Raw genomic sequence first — 9,297 nt, forward strand, 5'->3', positions numbered from 1 at the left:
GGCGCAATTTACTTCTCTTGACCCGCTTTGGGCCAGTCGGTTCGGTTTCAAACCCGTACACAAACCTATATGGACCGGTCCAAGTCAATCCACCATTGACTGAACTGGTTTGATCTAGTCCAACTGGACTGATCTAGATCTAAACGGTTCAACCACCCTTGATGTGATTAGCTTGAAGACAATCCAATTAGATAGTTTAAGTTGGTCTGATCGGTTTGAACCTAAGTGGTTCGGTCAAGCCTGAAACCCGAATATAGTCAAATGGCTTCGCCACTTGTGTAAAATTAACATTTATGTAATGTGATTTGAACCATTCACCACTTGTGTAAATAACAACTACTATTACCACCAAGTTATGACCAACTTATTTTTTAAGAGGGAGTTAGTTTTTTGTTTTAAGTACATAAATATAAGATTTATTAGTTTGGGCGGATTGGATTGGGTTGAAGCGGGTTTGGGTTGAACCCAACCCATTTAATTTTATATAACTGGGTCATTAATGGGTTGGGTTGAAGTTCAACCCAAACCAAATCCAACCCAACCTGCCCAATTGCCACCGCTACACAAAAGCATTGTCTATCATATTCTCTTGGCCTATTGTTAGCTACATATATGGTCTTGGGTCCTAATATCAGCTGCCAGACTTCAAATAGAAAAACTCATATATTCATAATGGTGGTATTTGGTGACAAACAAAAAATAATGAAGATAAAAATTATGGACTTGTTCTAATTAAAACAAATATTGGGAGAGGATCTTATATAGTTATATATCAATATCCCATGTTTTACAAGCTACTACCTCTAATTGAGGGAAATTAAATCTCTTTTCATTTGATCACTTTGATTAAAGCACTTAGCTATTTTGTTTCTATTATGAAATCACATAGAATAAATTAATGAAGATCATTAGATGTATTTTGATCCATGGTAAGAAAAGATGGTGAATTACCTGATTAATTTCTTGAGGGCTACAACTTGGACTCAAGATTATTTGCATGGTTCATCCACTTTATCACTACTTTCATCTATAGTATTACAACTAGTAAGTGTTTATGTTCTTTGCATATGGTATTTTTTGATGATGATATTAGTAAATAATATGTTTCCAAAATTTTTAAAACTTGTTATACTTTTATGTCTATAAAAATTATTCTTATTTGTCATACTTATTTTTGTTTAATATAACGAATATACGATATTAGAGATGTGCTCAAATATTTTTTACAAATTATTTTTATAATTTTTTATATTTTATGTGTTTTCACACATTTTTTAATTTTTATTATTATTTAATTATGACAGCAAGGGTTGACACATTTGACCCAAAAGGTTGAATTGTTTTTGACAAAGTCTCTAGTTGTATTTTATTTTTTATTTTTCATTTTTAACTATTTTAATTTTTATTATTTAATTAGGAGACCGATGGTTGATACATATGACTTGAAAGGTTGAGTTATTAACCCACCATTAGGAAAAAAAATTCATTTTTGGGTTTATTTTAAATTTTATATTTTATTTTCAATTTCAATAAAACAACTATTATTTATCACACTTATTTTTCTTTAATATGATTAATACAAAATATTAGATAAGTGCATAAATGTTTTTTTACAAAATTTCTGTATTATTACATAATGTTTTGTATTTTTTATTTTTTTTTCATTTTTATTTAATTATGATACCAAGGATTGACACATTTGAATCAAAAGGTTGAATTATTGACCTGCCACCACGAATAATTTTTATTTTTGGATAGCTGGTTTGAAATTTATATTTTATTCGAATATCAGTAAATATAGTTTACTATTTATCATACTTATTTTTCTTTAATATGATTAATATAAAGCATTAGAGATGTGCATCATGGAATGACCCATTTGACTCTGATGATTGAATTGCTTACTTGCCACTAGGATGGAAGAATGGTTCTGTATTTGGGTCAATTTAAAAAGTGTATTTTATATCATTAAAAGTATTTGAGTATCCTATATCATTAAATATATGATTCAATGAAAGAATGAAGGTTAATACCCTAAATATAAGACTTAATGTGAGGGAATTGAAAAAAAAGAAATGTAGTAGTTCAAATTACATTTTGTGCCCTCATAATTAGAAAATGAACAATTAAAAAATAAGGGTATTTTAGTCAAGAATATGAATGTTAATGACAGTTATACCTTAAATATAAGACTGAATGAGAGGGATTTGAACAAAGAGAAAAGTGGTTCAAATTACAGTTCTGTCCTTATTATTAAAGATGAACTAAATTCAAAAACTGAGGTATTTTAATTAAATAAAAAATCCATACTCTCATTTACACTTTTAATAATAGTATGGGAAAATCTATGATGTGGGAAAGAATTGGTATTGGAAAGAGTTTTGACCAATCAAAACTAATTTGCCAGTTGTCAAAATTGATTCATTTCTAAGCAGCACAAGAAAAAGAATTCGTTTCCTTAGCATTTCTCTTTAATTTGTATAATGGATCCTGCAGGTTTGACGTTTGAGGCTATAGCAGGTTAAAAATTTTGTAACATAATTTTCATATACATAAATATATAAACGTCTTTAATTTGTCGATTTACTAGTTAATTTCCATTGCTGACCAGCACATTAGTTTAATCCAGTCTCACAATTAATTCTAATCGTATTCCTCAAATACATCCAACAAAATTGAGAGGCTGAATCAAATCAAGAGGAAAGAAGAGATTTAAAGCCCGTTTGGGTATGGAATAGAATTCAGAATAAACCATTCCGATCCCAATTGTTTAATTGGGTGGAAATGGAATTCCATTCCTGGTGTAGTGACATTCTCTCACCCTCTCCCTTATAGGAGGAACTAGTGAAATCCCATGTCAACTGATTTCAATTCTCATTCTGGTTCCTATCTCCGAACCAAACAGAGTATGGGAATAGATCATGAATTTAGAATGCATCGTGAGGAAAGAGAAGGATATAGTTTTTTCCTCAACTGTTGAAAAATAAAACCATGTACAAGGAATTGGCCATTTGCTGATTACAAAATTGCAATGCTGGCTTTCTTCTTGGCCAGACTCTTTGAGTTGCCTTTTCTGTTCACCTCACCTTAATTATCTTATAAGTCATTCAAACGAGATGTGGGATCAATTAAGGCGTATCTTTTTGACATGGAATTGTTAGACCGCCCATTGGAACGAAGGATATGGTTCATATAAGAAATTAGAACCATGAATCGCTTCTTCTAGGCCTGTCCAACTCCAACATAAATTGCCAAATGGCTTTTCGGGATATCCACGCCAGCTGGAGTCATTTGGTTTGTTGGTAGAGACCATTGGAGAATCCTCTTATACTACCCATGGCTGGTAGGGGTGACCATTATTTGGCTAAAACCGAAAAATTGAATAAAAAATTTTGGTTATATATATATGTATGTATATTATGCTATAATATATAATATATTATATATTAATGAAATTCAGTTTTAATTTAACCGAAATAACAAAAAATTGAACAAAAAATTTTGGTTTTAATTATTTCAGTTTTCTGATAATTCAGTTTTGGTTCGGTTTTTATTTTTTATTTAGATTTATTCGATGTGATTTTTAACTGAATAAATCGAATGCTACTCATAACTAACTTGATCTAGAGAAATATATACTCTTTTAAAAACAGAGATTGTGAGTTGTGTTTTCAATGGGAAGTACCATACTAGCATCTCAGCTTAACTGATGTATAAGGGTGTCAATGGAATGGTTTTGGATTGGACCCCATCCAGTCCAAAATCAATTTGGGCGGACCAATAAGATATATTGGATTAGACCAATCCGGTCCAAAATATTTATCAGATTGAATTGGACCTGGTCCATCCGAAACAAATTTATATTGGATTGCGTTGGATTAAGACAATATCTAGTCCATTGATATATGAATACAAGTGTCAATGGACTGAGTTTGAGTTGAAACCAATCTAAATCAAAATGAATTTGAACAGATTAGACGGTCTAGACATTGACTTGGACCAGTCCAAATTAGTTCAAAACATTCATTGGATTTGGATTGGACCTGGTCCATTTATAATGGACTCACATTGAGCAGGATCGGATTGAACCAAATCCAGTCCAATTGACACTCCTAATCCTGTACAAGGGTAACTTCATCATATATGTTGAAAGAATGGTAAACAAAAGGGACAGTTGCATGGGCCATGTTGAGAGACATGCGTTGAGAGAACTTCACGTGGTTTGCCTCCATATTCCTTATCAAGATTTTTGGAACCGACACATTAGTTATATATTATTTGTTTTATAAGCCAAGCTCTTATCATGGGCACTTCAAAACATCTCTAGCTTAGAGAAGGCCCCATTGGTAGATGGCGCCCCCTGAATTTGATGGTTTGAACTTGCTAGATTGGTGCTTAGAAATATAGGGGCCGTTTTTCTTTGCCATTTCAAGTAGGGGTATAAAGAATCGGTTTTGGGTTGGACCCATCAAATATCAAAATCAATTTAGATGGATCGGATTGGATATTGATAGAAGATAAGAATATATAATAATGGTGTCAATGAGTTAGGTTTGGGTTGGAACCAATCTAAATTAAAATTAATTTGAACAAATTAGGCAATCCAAACATTGAATTGGATTGGTCCAAAATGGTCCAGAGTATTCACCAGTAGATCTGTTCATGGGCCGGGCCGGGCTTTGTTCATGTATCAACAGAATACATTCAGGCCCAAGCCTGAGCCCGAGCTCAGCCAAAAATTTGAAAACAGATTTTTTTTTTCTTTTTTATTCAATGAAAAAGTGTTTTATTTATATTAAAAGCCCTCAAAACTCAAAAATAATAAATATGTTTCATTTATATAACCCAAGTCCAGCCCAAGCCCAAGTCCAATCTGAATGCATCATATTACAGTGTGGGTCGGGCTTGGGTTGGAAACTCGGGTTTGATCTCGGGCTTGGGCCTTAAGTCCAAAGTTTAGAATCGTGCCCGAATTGATCATAAACCTGGCCCAACCCACCCGACTTGCACCCCTATTACCCAGCTTGCCACTAATGGTTGTTTCTAAGAATTTAAAGCAGTAATATCAAGATAGTTCATGCTTTGGCCTATGTAGAGACGCAATGGAGCTATCCAATATTGGCCATCATAAGGACAAATGTGTCAGCCCATCCGCCTAACATGATCAAAGTATACAAGGCCCACAAAACTCCTGCTCTGTAGTATGCATGGTCGAGTGGGTCTTTGCATGGCTAGCTTAACACAGTGTAGTTCACATGCAGAGAGCTGAAATAAGCGATCGATATCGATCCAACGAGTTTTCAGCCTACTTAAGCTCTCTGCATGCGTTGTTTGAAAACAATGGGCGCTTGGCCTCTAGCTGCCTATCTATACAACAACAAATAAATACCAAGGACTCGTTATTAGCTTGTCTGGTACACAGATCGACAGAAGTTGATATATAGTTTGAGAGAGCAATGATACACGATGCATGTCTCTTTCTCTCTCTCTCAATCGCTCATTATATATGTAGTAGTACTCTGAGTCTCTAACATATGCTCGCACTTAGCCAAAAGATTATTCTGGGGTGTAGATCAGTGTAGAAGGAGATGGAAATTCGCTTGCTTCCTAATGCCAAAGAAATCATTCGGCAATGTTCTTTTCATCTGAGAAGACGCCAACCGGTACTATCTCGAGAGACGGCTGCAAAAGATGTTCCGAGAGGCCACTTCGCTGTTTACGTTGGAGAGAGGCAGAAGAGGTTTGTGGTTCCAATTTCTTACCTGAAGCATCCATTATTTCAGGGCTTGTTGAGCCTTGCTGAGGAAGAGTTTGGGTTTGATCATCGGATGGGCGGCCTCATAATTCCCTGCAGCGAAGACGATTTCATTGATCTCACTTCTCACTTAAGTGAGGAATGAGTCATGACTCATGAGTAGAGAGGTTCATATATTAATGAAATGGTTCATTTCTCCTCATCAGAAGAGCTAGACTGACAAAATTGAACCATATCCCTCCCCCCAATTTTGTATCATTGTATGATTAGATTCTTTAATTAGGGCATCCTTTGTAAAAACAAAATGCTTCTTTCTTCGTTAATATTATTTTGATTTGGCATAATTTTAATTTTTTGGTCCCAAATTAAATCCCAATATTATTTTTTCTTCAGCTTGTTTTTCTATTTCCACCATTTACCAATTTAAGTTTTGAATCAAATGACGTTAGGTGGAGCTTTGACTCCGTCCTCGAACCAGTCCAATGGGAATTTGTAGTCCTTGTTTGGATGTTTTACCCAATAATGTTAGACTCCGATCTGACCAAATGGATAAACCGGTGATTAGAGTGGAGCCAGGATTTATTTTTTTCTTAGAGGAGTCAAAGCTAATATAATTATTTGATCGTAATTAAAATACAATCTAATATATGACTCTAAGAATGTGTTTGGTTGCAATGCAAATAAATTTGCACTGATGTAAAACTATGAAAATGCAAATGGCTCGACTTTAAATTCTGACCTATTTTTGTTTTAAATTTTAGTTTATTTTGCTTGATTGCATTATAAATGAGTAAATTAAGACATGAAGCAGAATAAAATAAAATCCAAAACAAAATTAAATGAGAATTTGCATTTTTTTCATTTGCACTCTCATGCATTTGTACTAGTGCAAATAAAATTTCACTACAATGAAACACAACTTGAACACCAAAAATGTTAACAAGATGCTAACATTTTTGTTTAATTTTTCTTTTGATGTTTAATATATTTTCCTTTTTTTTTAAATGGATTTCTCTAATTTTTCCTTGTTAATTACGAAGGGGGGGGGGGGGGGGGGTGTGACAAGTAGGGGTGGATTTGAGCCGAGCCGAATAGTCCAAGGCTTTAGCTCGGCTTACCAATATAGTACAAGACTCGAGCTCAGTTCGAGCTAGAACCTTGAGCTCGAGCGCGGCTCGAGTAAAAAACTCATAAGCTCGAGCTTGGCTTGGTTCGAGCTCAACTTGAGAAAAAATATTTTATAAAAATAAAAAAAGTTATATAAAAATATTTTTATTTGATATTTAAAAAATTAAGAAATATAGTAAGAAGTTATTATTATTATTATATATATATATAATATTTTTATGTATGTATGATGTATGTATGTATGTATGTGTATATATATATGTATGTATATATGTAGCTATTAGAGCTCGACTTGATTATTAAACAAGCCTGTAAATTGGGCTCGAGCTTGGCTTGGTTCGAGCTCAACTTGAGAAAAAATATTTTATAAAAATAAAAAAAAGTTATATATAAAAATATTTTTATTTGATATTTAAAAAATTAAGAATTATAGTAAGAAGTTATTATTATATATAAAAATAAAAATATTATATATATAATATTTTTATTATATATATTATTTTCTATAATTTTATTATTATTATTATTATTATTATTACTATTATATGCTATTTGAGCTCGACTTGATTATTAAACGAGCTTGTAAATTGGGCTCGAGCTCGGCTCAAAACTCAAATGAAACCAAGCCAAGCTGAGCTTTTCATGAGCCGAGCTTGACGTGGCTATCCCTAGTGGCAAGGCCAGTGGGCTGGACAACTGGGTGGAAGGGGTGTAAACGGATTGAATTCGAATTGGATCAGGCAATATCCAAATTTGAATCCGATTAAATATTCAAATATTCGATTCGATTCGACTTCAATTAATTAATTATTTTAGATAATTAATAAATATATAAAATAAATATTTTATTGATATAAAGTATATAAATATATAAATTATTTATATAACTTAATTATTATATATATTATATAAAATATTTTATATATTATATATGAGAATTAAATAATTGGTCGAATTCGGATATTTATCGAATCGAATAAGGTCATATCCGAATTCAAATCCGATTAACTATTTGGTAAGAATAATATATCCGCATTCGACCGATTAGATATTTGAATTATCTAAATTCGATTCGATTATGTTGAATATTGAATTTGAAATCGGATTTTCGAATACCGTTGACACCCCTTCTGGGTGGGTTGGGTTATTGGGTAGGATAGATGCATTGAGCAGAGTGTATAGGTGATTATAGGCCAAATTGGGCTTTGCACTTATGATAAAGGCTATAGCCCAGGCCCAACCTGACCTTTCTGGGCCTATATCTTTTGTATATAAAATATTACATATGTTATATTTTATATTAAATGATATATAATATATAACTCATTATATAAAATGTTATAATATATATATATATTATCATAAAATAACATATACACATATGTATATGTTATATATAAAATACACAGTTAAATATATGTAGAACGATAGGGTTGGGCTTAATGTATTAGTCATAGACTAGGCCAGGGCTGAGCCTAAACAAAAAACTAGGCCCAAGCCTAGAATTTTCCAGTTGGGCTTGTGTGGTTCAGGCTGAAATGATCACCCCTAGCAGGGTGCTAGGGTAGGTAGGCACTAGGTAGCAAGTCAGGGCAAGTGCATAGTGCACCGGGTTGGTAGAGTGGGTAGGGGGTAGGGGTGCACATATGGGTACTTGTGCACATTGAGCAAGGCATGGTGGCATGCATTTTTGCGCAGGAGTACCTGTGCAAGGTTGTGTTTTGCTTGCTTTGTATGGTTTTCTTTGTGACAAATGTACCCTGATTCCATAAAATTTCTAATATTTAGGAGAGGTCACTTTGCAAAGTGTAAATTGTTTTCACACTATGAGTTGTTTTTGTTGTTTTTCTTTACGACAAATGTACCATGATTCTGAAGGTTCTTAATACAAAAGAACGATCACTTTGCCAAGAATAAAATGACCTGTACATGATGGAACGATGCTGCACGGGAACCTTTTTCCTTCACATCAATCTGCCTTCCTTATCTTTCATTTTTCTCGCCCCTCTTCTAAGCTTACCCTTCGCAAAAATCACTGTGCTTCTTTTGTCTTTGTTGTTTCATAGTTTCCCACCTCACAACAAAGAGGGGCAGCTGTCAGCACCCAATTTTTGATCGGCCTGCTACCTGAACCTCTAGTTTCCCCCAAACACTCGATCAAGCCCTTCCAATCCCTTCGAAATGCCCAAAACCCCAAAAACCCAAATCTCAACCCCCAAATCCCTAAAATCCATCATTAAACTCACCTAATACCCTTAAAGCCTAAAAACACCCCTTTTCTCTAAATTTCCAAAATACCCTTAATCAAATTATCAAAATACCCCTTGCTCTAATCCCTAGAATAGCCCATTAGCCAAATTACCTAAATACCCCTTCTTCCAAATTACCAAAAGACCCTTGACCAAATTACCAAA

The sequence above is a fragment of the Nelumbo nucifera genome, chromosome 6, assembly GCF_055504915.1.
Source record: "Nelumbo nucifera cultivar China Antique chromosome 6, China Antique-T2T, whole genome shotgun sequence".
Taxonomy (NCBI): Eukaryota; Viridiplantae; Streptophyta; class Magnoliopsida; order Proteales; family Nelumbonaceae; genus Nelumbo; species Nelumbo nucifera.